The 22,814-nt window shown below is 41.2% G+C and overlaps 2 long non-coding RNA genes and 1 pseudogene across 2 annotated transcripts; 2 read left to right on the forward strand and 1 right to left on the reverse strand.

Annotated features, from left to right (window-relative positions):
- Nucleotides 1-4,185: 4,185 nt before the first annotated feature.
- LOC145423076 (uncharacterized) lies at nucleotides 4,186-5,340 on the reverse strand. Its single transcript, XR_013904189.1, has 3 exons — nucleotides 5,024-5,340; nucleotides 4,671-4,724; nucleotides 4,186-4,572 (listed from the first exon to the last, which is right to left on the reverse strand). It is a non-coding gene; the product is annotated as an uncharacterized LOC145423076 (long non-coding RNA).
- A 4,008-nt stretch (nucleotides 5,341-9,348) lies between these two features.
- On the forward strand, nucleotides 9,349-16,869 carry LOC113013991 (tonsoku-like protein; annotated as a pseudogene).
- A 936-nt stretch (nucleotides 16,870-17,805) lies between these two features.
- On the forward strand, nucleotides 17,806-22,469 carry LOC113012846 (uncharacterized). Its single transcript, XR_003270760.2, has 3 exons — nucleotides 17,806-17,972; nucleotides 21,866-22,014; nucleotides 22,334-22,469. It is a non-coding gene; the product is annotated as an uncharacterized LOC113012846 (long non-coding RNA).
- The last annotated feature ends 345 nt before the right edge of the window (nucleotides 22,470-22,814 follow it).

Consider the following 22,814-nt stretch of genomic DNA (forward strand, 5'->3'; position numbering starts at 1 on the left):
AAGACTGATTCAGGACAGACAATTAGTTATTTTAAACTTTTCTAGCAGTCCTTCACAAACAGGGAACAGTCTGTCTATTCTCTCCATCTGTCAGTTGCTGCTGGCTCTTCCTCCTCCTCTTCCTCACATACTGCTGAGATTGTCCTGGTGGATCATCAGGGGTGCAAAGCCTCACAGATGATGTAATGCAGTGGGTCCCTCAGTCTGTCCTCACTCTGGACACTTGCAGGTGTCACACATAGAAATCAAATGTGTGATAAGCTGCAGGATTCAAACACAAGTGTGACTTATAAATACATGTTCATACTTTTATTCCACAATCAGAGAGAAAGAAACAGAGAGAGAGTGCAGGACAGACAGGTGACAGTCTCAGGTGTACACACTGCTACAAAACAGCACCAGAGAAGGAGGATTTAGTGTTTGTGTCATTACGAGTGCTAAACAAGAAGAGTTCCCAGATGGTACAGTGGACACATGTGTCACTCCTGTGATTAAAGCATCTTTCTTTCAGCTTAAGGAGTGAACCGTCAGCTGACTGACATGACTGACTTTAATTACGCATAAAATCATCATTCTCTGTAAGATTAAAGTCAGCTATTGAACGGCGAATATTTTGAAGTGAAGGCTTTAAAACCAAGTTAGTACAAACGTCGCTAATGTCACATAACTTTCCCGACATGTTGCCAACAGTAATGTTTTAATGTTCTTCATTATAAATACATTTGCGCATAAATAAGTGACATAATATTCAGTACTTACTTCTGGAAGTTTACTCTTCGTCCGCTCCGCTTCCGCCGTTTTTTTTCAGCAAAATTATCCAAACCACCGCCGCGCTATGAAGTCTGGGATATGTTGGGCCATGAAGGCTACACAGACCCATCCTTAAAATTCAGGGAAATTAAGGACACATTTGAGGGCCGCATTTCGAGCAGCCTTTGAATTGGGACAGTCTTTGTCGTGTCGCTGTGACATAATCAGCCTTAAAATGCGGCCTTTAAGGCTGCAGACCCCAAATCCGGTTATTGGTACTTCCTGGCTTGTGTAGTTACTAGGTAACAAAAGCTCAACACTGCCCCTAGCGTCCTGGAGCACTTCCGTTGTGTTTTGGAGTTTGCGCGTGTTTTGGGGTTTGCGCGTGTTTTGGGGTTTGCACGTGTTTTGTATTTTGCACGTGTTTTGTATTTTGCACGTGTTTTGTATTTTGTACGTGTTTTGTATTTTGCATGTGTTTTGTATTTTGCACGTGTTTTGTATTTTGCACGTGTTTTGTATTTTGCACGTGTTTTGTATTTTGCATGTGTTTTGGAGTTTGCACGTGTTTTGGATTTTGTACGTGTTTTGGATTTTGCACGCGTTTTGTATTTTGTACGCGTTTTGTATTTTGTACGTGTTTTGTATTTTGCATGTGTTTTGTATTTTGTAAGTGTTTTGGAGTTTGCACGTGTTTTGTATTTTGCACGTGTTTTGTATATTGTACGTGTTTTGTATTTTGTACGTGTTTTGTATTTTGCATGTGTTTTGGAGTTTGCATGTGTTTTGTATTTTGTACGTGTTTTGTCTTTTGCATGTGTTTTTTATTTTGTAAGTGTTTTGGAGTTTGCACGTGTTTTGGATTTTGTAAGTGCTTTGGAGTTTGCACGTGTTTTGTATTTTGTACGTGTTTTGGATTTTGCATGTTTTTTATATTTTGTACGTGTTTTGTCTTTTGCATGTGTTTTTTATTTTGTAAGTGTTTTGGAGCTTGCATGTGTTTTGGATTTTGCACGTGTTTTGGATTTTGTAAGTGTTTTGGAGTTTGTACGTGCTTTGTCTCTAGGGGCCACCGTAAAATACATATAAAAATACAACTAATCCATTAGTCACAGTACAGAAACGAGCACTGCGTATTATTCACAAGGCTGGTTATCTAGATCATACTCACAAATTCTTTCTTCAGGCAAAGTTACTTAAATTCCAGGATCTGGTTAATTACAATACATCCATAATTTTGTATAAAGCTTTTACTAAACTTTTACCGGCAAATTTACAAACTAGATTTGAAATTCGAGAAAAGGTTTATAATGTGAGAGGCTTTGGAGAATTCAAATTACCCAGAACTCGAACAACCCGTAAAGGCTTTTGTGTGTCTGTATGTGGTGTGAAAATCTGGAACAGTCTGAGTTTACAATTGAAACAATGCAAAAATATTCATAGATTTAAATTTCTCTACAAACAGTTGGTCTGGTCACAGTATACTCAATGATGGGTTTTAGTGTGCTCTGTAATGTCTGTCCTCTTACCATTGCTGGTATGGATTCCAAAATAAAAAATAAAAAATAAAGTGTGCGTATGTATGTACATATATGTACTTGTGTGTGTAGATATATATGTATGTATATGTATGTGTGTCTGTTACTTGTAGTTATTACTGCCTGTTACCTGTGGTAATGCAATTTATAATTTATATATTCTGTATTCAGTTATGAAGGCTCTAATTGTTGGTTGCGAGCTGCCGCTTAGATGCTTGTATCTGCCCGGGGCTGTTGATGGGTCTGTATGCAATGATGGGCGTAGCTGCGGGAAGTTTGTTTTTTTTTGTTGATGAGTGAGTATAGGGGTGGGATTTAATAAGTTTTCTTCGTCCCACTCCTTTTTCAGGCAAGTTTTGTTTTTTGTTTTGTGTATTTTATGTTCAATATAGGTATTTGTTGTGCCTGAAAATGAATAAATAAAAAAATAAATAAATAAAAGTGTCCTTAGCAAACTGGCTAAGCCGGGGATTATGCCGAATGATGGCCTCCACCGCGCTCAGCCCCACTGCCATGGTCCTTAAATCCGAGGACTGGGCGATGCGGTCGAGCAGGCTCACCAGCCGCTCCATCTCGCCGCTGAACTCTGAGAAAAAGGAGTCTGCAGGGTCCATGTTCTGGTCGCGATCTTCTGTTAGGTGTGGCTGTGTGCAGACAGGAATAGGACCCAAGGTGCAGACTCCGGAGACAGAACTTAAACCAAAACAGCTTTAATGCTGAACTCAAACATAACATAACTGGGGAAAAAAGGTCAAAAATAAACTAACACCAGCGGATTGACAAAACACACAGCAAAATAAACGGTAGATCGCGACACGGACACAGAGAAACACAGGGCTTAAATACACAGAGGGAGCAATCAGGGAATGGGTAACAGGAGGGAAACACAGCTGGGGCAAATCAGGCCTAACGAGACAAGGGGAAGCAAAACCAGACACATTAACATCAGACATAGACTTTCAAAGTAAAACAGGAAACACATAACACAGACTGAACAAAGACACAGACTCGCACGCACTGCAACAGAGGGAACAGAGACGTGGGACCAGGGCAGACACAAACACTGACTGGACACGGGGATATAGCCACTAAGGACACACAGAGACGCGAACTAGACAAGGGGATACAGCTGACAGGGGAGACAAAGCAGCTAGAGAAGACAGAGACATAAACTATAAGACAGAACTCAAAGAAACCAAAGACTAGAAAGTGTAAATAATATAATAAACTCAAAACCCCTGGGTCAACGACCCAGGCATCCTAACAAGTGGGGGAACACTAGGATCTGTTGTAGTGGCTCAGCGTGGGGAAAATACTAATAGCTCACAATAATAATGGGCTGTGATCAGCTGACCTGCTGTTATTTGTGGATTTACACAAGTGAATTCAACAAAATGTAAGCAGATGTTTCACATCTGGGCTGAGTTCCAACATTTTTCTGTATATTGTCTTTATATCAGACAGTATGAAGTTGGTTAGTTAGTTAGTTCTTTTATGTCAAGACCCAAAAATATCTCAAGCACTGTTGAGGCCATGCCAAAGAAAATGAAGAAACTTCAGTAAAGACAAAGCCCATAAACAATAAAAAATGATGTCAGAAAATGTGATAAAGGTGCAAACATTTCATGTTGCGAGACAAACACTTTTTCTTGTCCATGTGTGAAAAAAGAAACTGAGCTTCTGAAAACCTTTTCAAAATGAAGTTTTTTTTTCCGAATGCTCATTTTTAAATGATCCAAACACTGTTTATGTGATCTGCCATCACCATTTTCTAAGAATGAAACTTAGCATGTTGTCCTTGCGATCCTGCGGGTCCTGCTGCTCCTCCTTCTGAGACGCCCTGAGAATTTGAGGGTAAGATACAAACAGTTAGTAAAGTTAAATAGAAAAGGGTTAGTTTTTATTTTAAAAAAGAAATGAGAAAAAAGCGAGAACCTAGAGAGACTGACCGTGATTGGGTCTCAAAGGCAGGCGCTGTGCATTTCGTGTGTCTGATGGCGGAGAATAAGAAGCGTTTCTGGGGCTCCGATCGGCCGGAGCATCGGGAGTGAGCTCGGAGAGCAAATCTTGCCTGTCCCCGGCGGACAGGCGCAAGTTTTTCCCAGAGGGTTGCGGGAGAGAACAAGCTCCGACGGGAATGGAACTGGGGCCAGACCTAGCGTAGAGAGCAAATGCTGTCTGTCCCGTGTGGAGAGACGAATATTCTTTCCTGTGGATCGCACAAGCACTGGTGGTGAAGAATTCGGGGAACTCGTACCAATAAAGGTGTCCAAGTCAGAGATATCTAGAAAGTTTGATAAAAATGAAAAAAGAGGGTAAATGTTTTGTTTTTTCTTGTACAATTAGCTGTTAAGAAGGGGAACAAGAATGAACCAAACCTACCAATTCGATCGAGAGACTCAAAAAAAGAGGAGTTGAGCAGGTTTATCTCAGAGTCTGAAAAGAAATAACATCGAGTATTTACAAACGGGGAAAAAACAGTAAAAATATAAACATTATATGAACAAGAGTGAGAAAAAATGAGGTACCTGATGAGGCCATGATCGCTGCTATAGTTTAACTTACAAACGCACTTTTTAGCTCTGAGTGTTAGAGGGGAGCTTATATATGTTTTAAAAAGTGTATTCCAAGTGTTACAGAGCCTATTTGCATGGCTTTTTTGAAGATGAAAGGATTGACAGAATGGTAAAAAGGAAAATGCGAAAATGTAGTTAGAGAGGAAGATTAACACTTACCGAGTGATATGCACATAGGGCACGCGAAGGTAGTTGTTGATCCCTGGTTTCATGGCTGTTGAGCTCGCAAGCAGTCTGAGCGGTTCCAGTTGTTGATACGTCTGAAGTCAGATGTCTTCTGGGGGTTCGAAGATAGTCTTAACATCAGCGGGAGATCGTAAAATCAGACCTGGAGCGGATTGGCTAACCGGGGTGCGAAGGGAGCGGTGCAAGGGTTATGTGATTGGCAGCGGGGCGCAGTGAGGCGGAGTTGGTCTAAGGGGGGAATTTTCAAACGAGGTAAGCAGCGCATTAGGGAGCAGAGCGGGGAGCGAACAAGCAGGAAAAAATTGTGCTCTGCAAAAAGTTGTGGATCGGAGATTAAGAGCGAGGTAGAACTTAGAGTGTGGGTTGAATTTTAGAGCTTGCTAGTAAGAGGGAAGTTTTTGAAGGAAAAAAGAATAAGGATTTTCCCTGTTATCGAATATAAGGTTTTTGGGAATAGAGGGGTAGCTAACAAGTTATTCTAGGGGTTTTGGAGAAATCGCGGAGAAATTTTTAAAAGGAGTTTTGGCTTTGTTTGGCTGAGCATGAAGGGAGCCGCGGGGCGCTGAATTTGAGAAAAAAGACTAAGGATTTTTTCAGGATTTTCCCTGTTATCGAATATAAGGTTTTGGGAATAGAGGGGGTACCCTAACAAGTTATTGTAGGGTTTTGGAGAAATCGCGGAGGGTTTTTTAAGGAGTTTTCCCTGCTTATGTATCTAAGGAGGGTTAGGGGATCGCGAGTTTTTTCTGAGTATGAGTTTTATTCTAAATCTACAAATGCATATAAATCTAAATAAAGTTTTCCCCCAAGGCATGCAGCATGTGTTTGTGGCCATACTGAACGTTACAAAAGCACAAGTTTAACTAAACAATTTTAATATGGTTTAATACATTTTTAAACACATGAGCACGGAGCCCGAGAGAGCACGGTCCGGAGACACGGGCGCGCCCCCGCGTGCCCACACACACTGACCCGCCACCAGATGGCGTTTTTTGAGCATAAAAAAAAATAAAAAAAAAATTTAATTGCTTAAAGAAATAAAAGAATGCTATTTTGATATATAAGAAACTTTCTAAATAATCAATTATATTTTTATGAATATCATATTTTTATGAATATCATATTTTTATTACTTAATTACTTCCTACTTCCGGAGCTCATGAATAATTTAATTACTTCCGGACTTCCGGAGCTCATGAATAATTTAATTACTTCCGGAGCTCCGGAAGTAACCTGTCACTTTTTTTGACGAAAGGGGTATAATATCACTCTCTGTGAATAAACAAACAAATGAACAGCAGCATGATCTGAATATGATCATGAAAGCTTAAAGTATTTTACGACGGCAGGTAAGATATGCTGTTAATGCTAATCTTTTAACATTTTACTAATAAATATGATGCAAATCTCATGGTCCACTACATTCCAAAGATGCTCTGTTGGGTTGAGAGCTGGTAACTCTGGAGACCCGAGTACAGAGAACTCAATGTCATTTTAAGGGAACTGCATATTTTCTCTTTTTTGGACTACTCTCTGTAAATCATGCAGATGTTTGTGCTGGAAATTTAAACAGATCAGCAGTTTCTGAAATACTCAGATCAGCCAATGTGGCACCAACACCCACACCATGATCAAAGTGATTTCAATCACCGTCACTGATCGCTATATGCTGAAATGCATGGACTGCTGCCATCTGATTGGCTGATTACATTTTGGATTAAAGAGTAGTTGAACGGGTGTAGTTAACAAAGTGGCCGTAAGTATGTTTACATAGATGCAGTGTTAGGGAGTAACGGCATACATGTACCGGCGTTATGCATTTAAAATACAAAACATGAGTAACTGTATTCCGATATCCATCCATCCATTCGCTTATCCTTTTCAGGGTCGCGGGGGGCGCTGGAGCCTATCCCAGCTGTTATAGGGCGAAAGGTGGGGTACACCCTGGACAGGTCGCCAGTCTGTCGCAGGGCTAACACATAGAGACAGACAACCATTCACACTCACATTCACACCTAGTGGCAATTTGGATTATCCAATTAACCTATCCCCACAAGCTGCATGTCTTTGGACGGTGGGAGGAAGCCGGAGTACCCGGAGAGAACCCACGCAAACACGGGGAGAACATGCAAACTCCACACAGAAAGACCCCGGCCTGATGGTGGAATTGAACTCAGGACTTTCTTGCTGTGAGGCAACAGTGCTAACCACCGTGCTGCCGATAGTTACCGATAATTTGGTAATAATTAGAATACAGTTACTTCTAAATAAATGGATTACACGATGGTCTTTTCCTGTTTCATATGTCAGGCTATACCCTCTCTAATTTTGTTGATTTCACGCATTACCGGAAACCCAAACAAAACACGCAACAAGAAGCTCTAGTGTAAGTGTCTTGGTAATGTTGGTGGTGTCAGTTATACAATGGACCCAGAAACCGAGCTGCTCTCAACTATAAAGACTCCACCCGAAAGAAACATCTGGAAGTACATTCTTTTTTTAAAGACTAACATTAGCTAGGGCTGTGCGACATGACCAAAATCTCATATCCCAATATAAGACGTTTCGCGTCCCGATAATGATATATATGACAAAATAGTGCTTTTTCTGTAAATTCTGTGAATATCGGGCAACTTGACTTTCATGAAGTGTTTTCAGCTGGGTGTCGTGTACCTGGAGTCGAGTATTTTGACCAATGCACTATATATTTTTAGATATATGTTGTAACGGCCGCCATTTTCTTTCTGAGTATTTATTACACGTGGGGGAAAAGCCTGTTCTAACGTATGAGTCTAAGGTTTATTTTGAGCACCTGATGGCTCTTTTTTGCTTCTCATCTATAAACTCTCTCCACAAACTTTCACATGATTCATGCGTAGGTGGTCGAAGAGGTTTGTCGTGTTTGAGTCCGTGGTGGGAACCAGTCTGGGCATAATTTCCATAGTACAGTTTTCTGATCCGTGTCAGACTTTTCATAACCAAACCATGTCCATGCAACAGGGGGAGCCCCTCATTTAGGAATAACATCCTCAATTTGTTTTGACTGGTCCTTCTGTTTGGAGCTACCAGGTTCTGCCTCATCTTTATTGATTGTACAGCCCTAACGTAAGCCTACTACAACTACCTTGTATTAGTTTATGTAGCTATCTAGGTTATGTCTCACTTCAGAATCTTCGATGTACTATTGCTGTGTGACTCATTACTATTACTGAAGGCTGCATTACAACCTGCTACTTGCAAATAATTATGTGCAGTTCTGAAAGCAAACAGAAAGAAAACCTATTACTGATACAGAAATTGTGTTCTACACGAGATCGCTGCAAAAACTGCAGCCTTGCCTAATGTCCACCCTACTGTTACTCATTTTACATCACGATTTAAAAATTTACTTGAGATTGCTTTCAGAACTGCACATGATTGTTTGTAGCTAGCAGGATGTTAATGCTATGAATCAAGTCTAACAGTCTTTAGTCTATGAAATAACTTTAGCTAAAGCCAGCTAACAATGTTAGCTCGGTGGCTAGTAGCCTTCAGTTATAGCAATAATTCACACAGCAATAGTACATTCAAGTAGTTGTAACAAGCAAGTAATAAAGTAATAAAGTAATCCGGACCAAAGTATTCAGAATACGTTATTCACATTGAGTAACTTAATGGAATAGTTACAAACTCCATTTGGGCCATGTATTCTGTAATCTTTCGTGGAAAACATTTTAAAAGTAACCTTCTCAACACTGCACAGATATAACTTCATACACTTTACTGTGGTGTATTACTAGTTCAATGCATTTAGATCATGCCCACGTGAATCACACGATGATCCCGCAACCCTCACACCTCCACACCTGTATTGTGTGACTTTATCCCGGGTCTGATATCAAGCAGTCTTAGCTGACGGATCTCTTCCTCATACCGGACGATCGTTTTTTCAAACTCTGAGAAGATTTCTTCTGCAGCAGAAGTTAATCTCTCCTTGATAAACTCTCTAAGATTCTGAACTGAAGACATTATTGCAACAACAACCGACACGGCCAAACCAACATCTTCAAACTTAATTCAGGATCGCGATGGGATCTCTCAATGGCGCCATTGCTGCTATTCTTCTTCTACTGACTTTACGGTAGGCTGGAGGTATAAAAGGCGTAATACTGCCCTCGTCAGGTCTCCTGATTTCTCTAGTACAGACTCTGCTTTGTCTTTCTACAAAGAGTTGATGACATTAAATACAGATGTTTTAACAGTGCTTGAATGTTTTATTTTGTTTACTCTAGCCTCCAACTCAAACTTTGGTTGCTCCTATGCCCACGTCACTTCCTCCACCAATCAGAATGAGGGTCCGGGTTCAGGAAGACGTCTTCCTGATCCCAGTTCCACAAAGGTCGGTGAAAACTTTTAAGTTTGAGCAGTATATAAAAATAAATCCCAATCTGATTGGTATAGTGTTTTTTTGTTGTTGTTGTTGTTTTGTTTTTAATTTCTGTTTAATCGCCGGTCATTGCTCTGCATCCCAGTGAGGCCAACTCCTGCTCTGTGTCGTGGCTGTGTGAGCAGGCAGCTCAGCGTTACCAGAAATGTGGCCTCCTGCCTTGTCTCTCTCTGCAGAAAGAAGGCGCTCTGCTCTCCCCGCAGGACCAGCTACTGGCCGTCCTGCACACAAATGAAGAGGTGAGGTGACACTGAGGAGAGCCAGAAGTGACCATACTTGGACCACAGACAATTTAAAAGATGCTGAAGACTACCATGATTGGTTGATGAAGTCTGATCACGAGTGTTTAAGACAAATGTTGTCACCGTTGCTATCTTGGATTTAAAAAAAAAAAAACCCACAGTGACAAGAGGATGGCTATGACTGTGAGACAGCTTGCATGTCAGCCAGTGAGCATACTCCTTTTCTTAGGCAAAGTATGACCCAAATTCATAAAATAGACTTTCTCATAGACACAGAGGTCTTTTTTAAATCACTGATAGAAGGAATGGAGGTTCTAGGTCCTTCCACAATGACTTCATCTTTCATTACCCAGATGAGGCGTGCAGGTTTTAGACTGTATGATTCTGGTAAGAAGGTGAAGGGCTGATTATGTTAAGCTGCCTGAGAAACTACAATCTGAGAAACTGTAAAGATTAGAACCATTTCTATTACCAGACTGGATGCTGACTTGCTTTTGGAGCCAGCTTCCAGAAGACACTGAAGGAATCACAGTTTTTGGGATTGAATCCTTGGCTTCACTTTCCTGCACCAGTGCAGGATAACTGATGGGTTTGTATTGCAGGTTCTGGCTGAAGTTTGCTCGTGCACTCTCAGAAATAGAGGTATGAGAGAAGAACATTTTTGTACCTATAGGTACATTTTTTTAAAATGTTCCCTTAAAAGTACAATACTGGCCTTTAAAAGTCCAGAAATGCCCCTTTAAAGGTACAATTTAAAGTACAAATCTGTACCATTTTGACCTGTACTGCAGTGACAGTGGCAGAATGTGGTAATGGGTCAGCATGGGAAAATCTGGATGGGCCTGGTTAATTGTAAAATTCATATGAGATGTGAGTGTGCTCATAAAAGCTACATGTTATAATCAAATCTGTTGGTCCTCTCCTCTGTACGTAAATTATCCTATGATGCAAAGAATATCTGTAACCTACCTTTGTGTAAGTTATGTTAAATTATATTTTTAAAAAAACACACAATGACATGCAGGCACAACCAAATGATGTTAAAAAAAACTGGTCCATTTCCATTTTATTAAGTTCCAGTTATAATTTTTAATGTTTTAAATCTTGGTTGTAGCCTTCAAAAACGTGAAATCATATTACTGTTATGTTTGGCCATTTACTTTTTCGCTTTTACTACATCCTAGAATTGTTCATTAATTGGGAGGTTTTTATGGAATTTGCAACATCAAGTTAAACCGAGGTTCTTTGGAAGTTAAAATGTCAAGCAGATGTTTATGTTACGGTGACTACACTTTGTAAGTTACAAATATAGTTCGCCAAGACAGCATAACGGTTTCTAAACAACTGCGCATTAATACCACAATGTTGTATTTCCATGTATCAAGTTCGCAACGCGCATTAATCCCAAAGGCTGAAAAGCCAGCAGCGATGAGTGCTCCGCCTCCGCGCTGACTAGCGTTGACGCTGAAAATGACTCTCAGGGGGTTATCGATGGAGGAGCTCCTTATAAAGTTGATGGAAGAAGGCATTGATGTGTCAGACGACGAGGCGCAAAGGTTTAGAGGTAAGTCGGGTGTGATTTTGTGTTGTTATAAAAATTACAACGTGTAATTTTACAGTAGAGTTAGCAAAAGTCCGAAGAGCTAGCTTTAACATGGGTGAATGCTAGCAGTTAGCTAAGTTTTAAACAAAGAAAGGTACAAATGTGGACTATTTAGACTGTTGGTGGAATCGTCAACGTCTGTCTTCCCGCCGTATTCCAGTGCTTTATCAATAAATAGTCACTAACCTTGTACAACAATGTAAAAAAATCAATAATTTCTCAAAACATGCTTGTATGTAAATATAGCTATTAACAAAAACGTTTTCTAAGCAAAATTTATCGCATCTAACTTGTTTCCCGCTCAAAGGGATTTTAAACAATGGAAGGTACACATTTGCACCATTCCACCTATTTAGTGGGATTTGGGATTTTCGAATCTGAGAGCTGTAAGCTCTGCGCAGGGACACTGTCTGCAACCCAAGAATTGTTAAGATGATTGGGGAAACAGCTAATGATTTTTTTTTTGTCTCTAAATCTGATTATTATTATTATTTTCTGTACTAGCTGATTAATCAATCTGTTTATTAGCTTTAGAATTTTTTGATCAAGGGTTAAAGTACTTTACATTTATCTCCAGTCTGTGTCTTTAAACATGTCAAAAGTTTAAATCCTCAATGTAAAATGTCATCCTTTTGTCTATTCTGCTCTTTTCATTTCCAGTTGTGTGATGAGGTTGATTTAATGCATCCCTGCCAAGACAACATCTGTCGCCGCTTTAGCAAAAACTTCACTGCTGTTCTTCAAATGACCAAGGATTTGCCACTGAAGAAGGTCTACATGGAGGGAGAATGCACTGGCTGAAGACATTACAGGTGCTAATTTGACCGCATACAAATAGTAAATTTTGTGACAATTCATTTGCTCTCTCTTCCAAAGATAATTGATGTACCATAGTGTCATGTGAAGAGCATGTTAATGGGAATTTGCATGCTATCAAAATCTAATGAAGTGCATTTGCATCTGTATGACCTAGGAATTGACTTCAAGGGGGTACTTCTCTTGCCATCCATCTTCAAGGAGAAGATAGAAGATTTCATCATCCTTGGAGAGGTAAATGCATGATGCAATGCATAGCCTTTGGCCACAAGTTTCATTCTCGGTGTTTTGTTGGCATGGAGCTGAATTCAGCTGCGGTTCAGCATCACAGCTAAGCTAATGTAGGGGAAACACTGCTGTTAATCCACAGTGCTGCTGTGCTCTTGGGTTTTGTCTGGTGTTTATATAGATAGATAAACCTTTATTGTCCCCTTAGGGAAATTCTTCTTCACAGGTACTGTCACTGTCAGGGGTGATTACTTTTGCCCTTGAATATTATGTCAAACTTTAGCAGCTTATCAAACACTACCACGACAGTCATTGGTCAAGAAGCTTTTTGTTTGGAGTAGGGGCCATGTTTACAGGTTATCAGAATAGACAGTTTTGTTTTGCTGCAAATAAAGAAGGTAATTTGAGGAATCTGTTGAAAATCCACTTGGCACATATTGCTTAAACATACTGTATACTAATGTTTTTCTTCCTCTTCTGCAGAATACTCCCACGAGTCCATACCCAACCATTCGAATGAAGGATAAGAGTTGGACAACTGCCCTCTTAAGACAGTTTCGCTGTGTTGTGACAGTTGAAGGAGTGGATGTTTGCTCGTGCCGCTCGCTGGATGAGGCCTACTTCTCAGCATTCTCCACCTTCTTCGTGTTCAACATGACCTACCCTGCATACTTCAAGAAAACATTTGTCTTTCTTCAGAACTGCATTGTCAACATAGGAGACCAGGGAGACAAACCCCTGCCAGTAAGTGTCACCAGGGTACTTAACCAACTCTATTAAATATGCCCCCACCCAAGTGTCACTACCTTATTCACTACCCAAGGCTGATTTTGATGTATGGTCCTCTTCGCCCTTTGTGGTGTATGGGATATGAAAGCAAGCATCAATATTTCAAAAATCTAGCGAGTAAATGCAAAAACTTTGTAAACATCACTGCAACTCTTAACAATCGTCATCAAATGAAACAGTGCTGGGAGTTTTCTTCAGATAAGTTGCTTGTTGACTTTGAACATTCACTCAGCACAAGTGTCAGTGTGCCATTTTCATCTCTGCCAGGTGACTTACAGAATGCTCTGGAAATGAACAAAAGTTTTACAGATGTGCATTTTCAGGATAAAGTGCTTCAGTGTGTGTCTGCTATATCTGTCAGCAGTAGGGCTGGGCGATATGACCCAAAATTCATATCTCGATATTTTTTAGCTGGATGGCGATATAAGATATATATCTCAAAATTTTTTTTTTTTAAAGCCATAAGTTAAGAACAAAAAGAGAGTTCTTAGTCACACTGTGTCCCAGATGTCACACGGGCACTTTTATTTACATACAGCGTAGATGTACATGAAAAAATTACTCAAAAATAAATTCTCAGCATTTATTAAATAATCATGGTCCATAAATAAAAGAAAACTGTTCTTTTTGTGCATAACAAAAAGCTCACAATTGTGCAGTCAAAATGTAAACTAACAGACGCTGAGCATAATAACAAAGAGACAGATTTCACAGCTGCACCACGTCTCTGAACAGGTGCCATTTGTGGTCCTTATACACACACAGTACGGTAATATTACGTTGAAGCACAGTATGTATCACTCCACGAGGCTCCTCCTCGGTAGCCGTAATCATCCGACAATCCATCAAGCGGTGCAGCTCCGTAGCTTAGCAAAGTCATATTAAAACATTTTTTGACAGATTGCTGAGCGCTGTGTACCACATAAAATCGGTTCGCGGTCAGTAAGCACAACCAGAATTCATACATAGGGCGCACTGTCGAGTTTTGGGAAAATGAAAGGATTTTAGGCCGTGCAGCCCGGTTAGCGCGGTTAGCTCGCTAACACGTTGACGCCGTCCAGCCCCACGCACGGGGCGATCCGCGGTAACTCGCTAACGGAGATTTTCCGCTTTCATCTTGTCATTGCCTGCAGATGAAGCTATGGCGGAGGGGCAGTTGTGTTCAGTGAAGGAGAGGCGAGGCCGAGTAACGCAGCGTAGAGACAAAAGTGGACGAAAGAGAGGCAAACCTGCGGCTCCACAAGTATAATTATAACGTAACATAGACTATATCGATATAAACGATATTGTCGCATCTTATATCTCGCATGAAAATATATCGATATTTTTAAAAAACTCGATATATCGCCCAGCCCTAGTCAGCAGTGTCAAATATGAACTTGAGGATGTTTTTGTAGTTGGCCATACACACACTGAAGCCATACCTATATTCCTTAAAATCAAGTATATTTTGAATGTTGATACTTGTTGGGTATTGTGTGGGAAACTGTTACTTCCTTGCACTTATGAATGTCATTTCCATGCTTACCAAGTTCAGTTGACAATGACTGGATCCTGTTCAATCCAGGAAATGAATTAGACTTTCAAGCTCTAGACACGTATTTAGTAGATGATAGGCTGTTTGTGTCCTTGAGGTATTCTGTGTGACGTGATTGCAAGCACATTTTCCATTGTGTTCAGGTGTTTAATGTCTTTATGTGATTGTTTACTTTTTTTTTTTTTTAAATGAATGTATTTTTCTTGACATGTCCTATGGCAATATACGAAAGTAATCAAGGATGTATTCCTGTGGTTGTTTAAATGCTTTGATGTGATTCTATTATCGAGAATAAATGGTTAAATAACCAAATATTTTGGAATATTGGGGGTACATTTTTGTCTCTTTAGGTACGAAATAGGTTGTCGCTGGGGGGGTACCCTCATAGGTACCCTACTGTACCCTTTTCAAGGGAACATTTCTGTACTATAGTTTCAAGGTACATTTATGTCTTAGGAAAGTACATGATTGTACTTCAGATGGTACAACTTCATAAGGTACAAAAATGTCCTTCAAAAAGGAACACCCCCAGCGACAAGCATTTGTACCCTTTTTGGTACACTTTGGTACCCCTATTTCTGAGAGTGTGGGGATCTCCCTCCTCTCCCTGAGCGATACAAGAAGGCCTGTCAAAGTCTGGCAGTGGGTGAGCAACACAGAGGAAATGCATTATAAAACGCACACAAGTGCATTTTTGTATTCTGTTATGAAGTGCCATCTCTTTCTACCTGTAGATGAGAACAAGCGTGTCTCCCGGCTATGAGGTTCGGGACCGGGGTTCCTCCGTGTCAGGACTCCAAGTGTCTCGGTTTGGCCGCCTCTTCCCTCGGCCCGCTCCTCCGTGCCCTAAAACTTCAGGCCAGCCTCACGGAGCTGCGAATTTCTGGAAACCGTATGTCTGACGACCTTCTCCCTGAGCTGATTGCCACAACGCTCACATGCCTCGTCTGCAGCTGCTGGACATTTCTGCCAACTGCATTACAGGGGACGGCCTGGAGAAGGCTGTAAATGCTTTAAAGGGACAGAGTGCACCTGCATTCCCGGTAAGGGCCTCAGCTAGCCAATAGTGGCAGCTCCAGGTTTACCATCTAACCTGTATTTAAGTACCTCTGGTCTTAATAACTACCTTAGATCTTAATAACAAGCTAACCTGATTCGTATCAATGATATCTGTCAGAGAGAATTGGCTCTCGTGATCATTTGCTTTTTCTGCTCGTTTCCACTCAAAGTGCCTGGAGGAGCTGGACCTCAGTATGAACCCACTGGGGGACGGCGTGTCTGAGTCTCTGTCCTGTCTGCTGTCCTGCTGCCCTGTGCTAGCCAAGCGGTCTCTGCAGGCCTGCGGCCTCACTGCTCGTTTCCTTCAGCAGCATCGACTGCTGCTAGCCAGCGCGCTCACAGGTGACTCTAACAAGCAGCTGACTGAAGCCTTAAGCTTCACTGAACTCCCACCCATAAGCAAAACTGCAACTAACTTTACATCTTCTGAACGTTCAGGCACAGGCCATTTGAAAGCAGTGTGCCTGTCCCTCAATCCCCTAGGCTCCACCGGCTTTGAGCTGGTGTTAAAAAGACTGCCCCTCCACTGCCTCCCACACGTGGACCTGTCAGCTGTCTGCAGAGGGCCTGCTGATTACCCGGCACTGGAACACCTCGCCAAAGTCCTGTCACAGGTGTGCATGCAAAAATCATGCAATGTCATTTATTGTCGAAAGATATAATTGTGCAATCAGGTTAAGACTTTTGTGTTTTTGCAGGACGAGTGCTCTCTGACCCACCTCAGCCTGGCTGCAAATGGGCTGACAGACAGCAGTGTAGCTACCTTGGCGAGGTGTGCGTGTGTGAGAGTCAAGACCTGGACAGTTTGTCAGAGCTGGTCCAGGATATCCGTCTTTGCTCTCAGGCCCTCAACAAGCTGGACCGACAGACCTTGAAGCAGAGCTGGGACAGGACTCAGTCACACGGACACTTTCTCTGCCACCTCTACTTGAGGGTGGCAGGTGTGTTCATAATAAATAATTAATAATGAATTATTAATTTCATAATAATTCATAATAAAAGTGGTCATTTTTATAAACATTTTGTTTAATGAGGCTACACCAAAAAGAAACAAGATAAAAACAAAATAAAGTGACATGGTGTCCACCGACAGTCTGTGGATAGCTTGTGTTTTATGCATTTTTGTCTGCCTTATTTATACATGTAAAGCTCTGTATCTGTATAAAGAGTTTGTGTTAGTGTGTGAGAGGTTTTGTGTCACAATGGTCCTGTTTTGGAGGATTTGATTAAAAAAAACCAAACATAATTAAAGTAACCAACGATGCTATACGTTGACATCGTTCTTTCACTGTAAGACTCAGCAGGCTATGGTGAATAATCACAGCGATTTTCAGGTCTCTGAAGAAATCTATCTAGGAGCTATGACAGTGTAAAGACACCCTGCAATTTTAAATGTGTGGCGACATTTGAATGAGGCGCATACCAGTAGAGGGAGCCAACGCACCACGAATGGTACACAGCCACAGATGCGCTAGAAAACTGAGAGAGGCCGACAGTGATCGCTTACTTTTTGTAAGGGGCTTGTTGAGATTAAATAGAACAAGTTACAAAGCATTAAAACATGTTAAAAACACAACAGCCTTATTAAACGCAGAGTAGTTTGGGCCCAGAAGTAGGATTGATCACGTCATCACTTAAAGACCGGATAGACACACGGTGAAGTTACTCATGTTTACTGTTGTTGCCACTTTCTAAATGTAGCAGGATGAATATTATATGTACTGGTTGATCCCACTTTTTTGAGGAGAAATAACTTTGCTCGTTATCAAATTATCAGTATCTCTGGAAACATTTAATACATTGTGATGGTTTAAATGCTCAGTCGTTTTCTCTTGTAGAATTCATATTCATAATAATATTTAGACAGCGGCACTATAGGTGTTGGCAGTTTTTGCAGTTTTACAAGCCCTCACGGTAAAAATATGGAATTAAATGTCACTAATGGGCTCTTCTCAAAAAAATCAGCGTCTGTGTCACACTGATTTTGATTAACTGACTTATTTTATTGTAATCAAACCTATTTTGATATTGTTGTCTTGTTTTTCCTTTAGCGAGGTGGTTTCCTTCCAATTGTAGCAGTACCAGTACGTCTGCCAGCTCCAGGTAGAGCTCCAGTGACCAGGAAGACCTCAGCATTCACCAATTCCTGCTGAATTACCGCAAACAGAAAGAACTGACAGAGGGCATTGGAATAGAGGATGATTATAACACTGAAGACCAAGGTAATAGGTCTGTCTAAGGGCCAGTGGAATATAAGCTATATGTTGTAGTGGTGATTATTTTAGATTAGGGCTGCCACGATTACGTCGACTATCAAAATCGTCGACGACTGATTTAATAGTCGACGCCTCGTTTGAAGCATCACAAAAGACGCAGGAATAAGTAGTAGGATTTAAGAGTGTAATAACGGACTGAAATAGAAGATGGCAGCACTGTATGTACAAGGATGCCAGCTGCCGTTAAACCCCAAAGAAGAAGAAGCTGTATCCCAGAATTCATAGCGCAGCGCAGCTCAGTTTACAACAATGGCGGCAGCTAGTTAGTTTTAATATTACTCTTATTATTCTTTCTGGGTCACAAAATAAACGATTAAAATATTTTCAGGCGAGAATGTAGCTGTGTAAACCTCAAATATTTGCTCAGTTTATCAAGACACCACACGTTTTCGGAGACGTCTGTTACCCACTAGTTCGATAGCTAACTGGGGGCAAGGCTCACTAGGGCTGTATCCCAATTCAGGGTCTGCAGCCAAAGTACGCAGCCTCAACGATCCTCAAGGGCCGCGTACTTAAAGACTGCTAAGGCCGGAAGTGCGAGGCTTGTGAAATGGGACGGTCTAGCCCAGGTTTCCTAGCAACCATGATACTAACAGCTGGAAACGTTTCATACAGCTTTGTTTGACAGAAATGAAGGAGAAAATCTTTTGTTCATTTGTTTGTTTGTTTCTACATGAGCTTTGATCATTCTCTGTAAGATTAAGCTCAGCTATTGAACGGCGTATATTTTAAAGTAAAGGCTTTAAAACCAAGTTAGTACAAACGTCACTAATGTCACATAACTTTGCCGACATGTGGCCAACAGTAATGTTTAATGTTCTTCGTTATTAAACATTTGCACATAAATAAGTGACATAATATTCAGTACTTAAAGTTTACTCTTCGGGCGCCCCTCATCCGCTGTTTTTTTCGGCAAAATTATCCACACCCACCGCCGCGCTATGCATTCTGGGATATGTTGGGCCAACGAAGTCTACACCGCCACGTCCTTAAAATTCAGGGAAATGAAGGACGCATTTGAGGGCCGCATTTCGAGCAGCCTTCGAATTGGGACAGCCTTCGTCGCGTCGCGGTGACGTAATCGGCCTTAAAATGCGGCCTTTAAGGCTGCAGACCCTGAATTGGGATACAGCCTAGTAGTGATGTGCGATACCACTGATTTCCTTTCCGATCCAATACCAAGTAATATTCAGGGTGGTATCGACGATACTGATCCGATACCGATACTTTATACAAAAACGTATTTTATTTATTGTATCTCAAATTATAGCATCATAATGATTACAGGATATCAGATTACTTGTTCTTATCACTTAATAATGCAGAATTATCATGTAGAAATAAAAAAAACTGAAGTTGTGCGCTATTTGAACACCTTGCCTGCCTGCAGCACTAAAGGACTCCATGAGAGAGGTCTGTCTCGCCCTAGCAGCACCTGTCCCCTCCTCCTCTTCAGTTCGTCTCAACATACGCGCCTCATATTCTGTGATATGATTTACTCTGAGGTGTTTGACAAGGTTAGTGATGTTGCCACAACCATACATGCCAACCCTCCCGATTTTTCCGGGAGAATCCCGGAGCCACCATTCTCCCAAATTTCCACCTGGACAACAACATTGAAAAACCATATTGCAGCATTCATAGCCAACCCGTTCTCACTCCCAAAGCGTAACATTTTACGCTAGGTGACAAATCGTCACCATATTACGTTTTCGGCTACCCACCACGTTCCTAAATGACGACCTCGGAAAAAGAGGAAATATGAGAACCGTCTGGACTGAACCTACACATGTTCGCTCTTTTTCTTCAAATCGCTTAGAAACACGCTATTTAACATCATTAAAGTCCTGGATAAGGTCAGGAATAAGGTTATGGTCAGGGCTAGGGATAAGGTTAGGTTTAGGGCTGAAATACAGGGCTGGAACGTCTACTACCGCGGGAGCGTCATTGCACTGGATTCCAGCAATAACCCGCCGCGTACCATAAGAACGCCGAAGGTCTCCTTTCGCGTTCCTCAGGAACGCCGCGGGACGTGACAAAACGTCGACATGTTACGCCTCGGGAGTGAGAACGCTCTGTCATAGCACGGCCCAGCCAATTCCAGTTTACAACAATGGCGGCAGCAACTTAGTTTTAATATTACTCTTATTTCTCTTTCTGGGTCGCAAAAAACAAAAACAAAACTTTTAACATATTTTCAGGTGAGAATGTAGCTGTGTAAACTTCAAATATCTGAGCCGATCGACACATCGTCTTCAAACCCCCGCGATCTTTCACCACTCGGGTTAAACATGATATATAAGTCACTTTGATAACTTAAAAATGTTATTGTTTGGCTTTTTCAGTGTTTTATTTGTTCGTGAGTAAATCGGTTTGGCTGAGATTAAAGTTATTAGATTAGATCAAATTAAATTTAACTTTATTAATCCCTCGGGAGGGTTCCTCCGGGGTTTTCACACAGCTGAATAAACATCAAACAGAAAACTAATTAAACAAAGTGTGAGACGGTCGAGAGTTTACGCCAGCGCCCGGTTATATTTTAGATAGCAAGGAGCAGACGGCAGTTTCACTCCACCGAGGGAACTCATGACGTACTACCCGGCTTTCTTTAGACCGCGAAGGGCGGGTCCTCAGGTGGAAGCAGCCTCTGAATTTCGACACCCCCGCTGTTTCCGGGCCGGCTAATAATAACGGTGACATTTAACGTATTTTATCCGATAAATAAACCCTGTAAAATGTATTTATCACCCCCCCAACAGCCCTTTTGAATGTCTCCCTAATTCTGAGGTCTCAAGGTTGGGAAAGTATAGCCACCACACCTCACTGTTGGAGCACTTTTTTGCCACATGTATTGCAAACCATGTCTCAGCTGTTTGTGGAGGTAAAATACGTCCGCACAATTACGCTCTGCCATTGTTGTGAGTGCGCGCGCCAAGGGGCTGCGAGACATTTATACAGCCGTATTTCGCACATGACTATGAAAGGCGGAAGAGGAAGTAGTTCCTTTGAATGTAGACAATCCGAATGTTATAGTTTCTTTCCACTGTGTTGCTGTTAATGATAAACTACAAATTTACCCTAAATTACTAAAAAATATCGATATTTTAATGTGAGAATCGATTCTAGAACATAAATGACTGGTATCGGAGGAATCGATATTTCAGGATTGATCCGCACATCACTACAGCCTAGAGCCTGTGAGAACACCGGACTCCTGCAAATCGTTTTCAAACCCTTTCGCTACTCAGGTTAAACATGATATATAAGTCACTTAGATAACTTAAACATGTTATTGTTTGGCTTTTTTGGATAATTTTATTTATTCCTGAGTAAATCGGTTTGGCTGAGATTAAAGTTATAGTTTTTACACAGCTGAATAAACGTCAAGCAGACAACTGATTATCAGAAGTGTGAGATGCTCGAGAATATACTCCAGTGTCCTGTTATATTTTAGATAGCAAGGAGCAGACGGCTGAGTTTATTAAACTTCACCGAAACAATCTGCAAATTTCATTAAAATTTAATAAACTATCATCTTGTCTTTATTTTTAGTTAGCACAGACCTTAAACACTTAAAGCTGTAAGCTAAAGATAGTTATATAAGAGCAGATGCTGCTGGTGGAATAAGCTGTACGTTTTACGTCCAATGGATGCATGATCTGATTAGTCGACTAATCGCAAAAATAATCGGTGACTAGTCGACCATCAAAATAATCGTTTGCGGCAGCCCTATTTTAGATTCAGAGTGTAGAGGAGATGGATCATTGTAATTAAGAGTCATAGAAATCTGAACCTCACTGCTAAACTGGCGGTCTAACTGTACATGTGCTCCATTGCAGAGGTCCTTCCCCTTGAGTGTGAGGATGTTGAAGATACTGGTAGTCCTGATGTGAAAGCAGAGCTTCCCTCCCACCTCAGCATCACTAAGGATGTTATGGAGCGCTGCATTCATCTGCTGTCTGATCCCAGCCTCAGGCTCCGACTCAAGGTACTGTATCAGTAGTTTTATGTAGAGTCAACTGTTGGACTAATAACAAAAATAATCATTCTTGTGAAGGTAGGACCGCCAGCGTTGGTACAATTCATCCTGTCAGAACTGTGTGGAGGACTGTTCAGTGGTGTAATGCTCATCAAGGAAAAACATTCAGTCTGGTCCAGGAGTGAAACAGAAATAAGTCTGTGCTGAAGTCGTGCCTGCTCAGGAGTTTGGGCTCTCAATGAAGACCTCAATAATTAGTTTCAGCTCACATATAATCAGGATCAAAACAGAGATAATTGTTAGGTGTGTTGTGTTTCTTTGTCCTTAGGTACTGGACGTGCTGGAGTTGTGCGTTCAGGTGCTGAATGACAGGGAAAATGAACTGCTGCCTGTGGCTCATCACTGCTGGCCAGCACTCCTGCAGAGACTCACAGCTGATGACCCATTAGCAGTCCTCAGAGCCTTCAGGGTAAGTAAAACAAACCTCTCTTTTCATTACGTGAGTCAAAATTATTCAAGTCGTCTTTAGTTTTAAACTCTTAGTAGTAGTGATGGGCAGATGAAGCTTCATGAAGCACTGAAGCTTTTCATCCAATTGGTTCACCCCAGTGCAAAGCTTCTTGAAGCTTCATTTGCTCTAGTAGGACACCTACTGGACGTAAAAATATTAGTTGGCATGAATTTGAAGAGTGTGGCCTTTTGCACACAGCCTGTAAATGTCAACAACTAAAGGAGTGTGTAAAACATGTATATTGTAGTGATGGCAGCATACTGTGTATATTTATACTGGCAGTATGGAAAATGATTAT

The sequence above is a fragment of the Astatotilapia calliptera genome, chromosome 20 (assembly GCF_964374335.1).
Source record: "Astatotilapia calliptera chromosome 20, fAstCal68.1, whole genome shotgun sequence".
Taxonomy (NCBI): Eukaryota; Metazoa; Chordata; class Actinopteri; order Cichliformes; family Cichlidae; genus Astatotilapia; species Astatotilapia calliptera.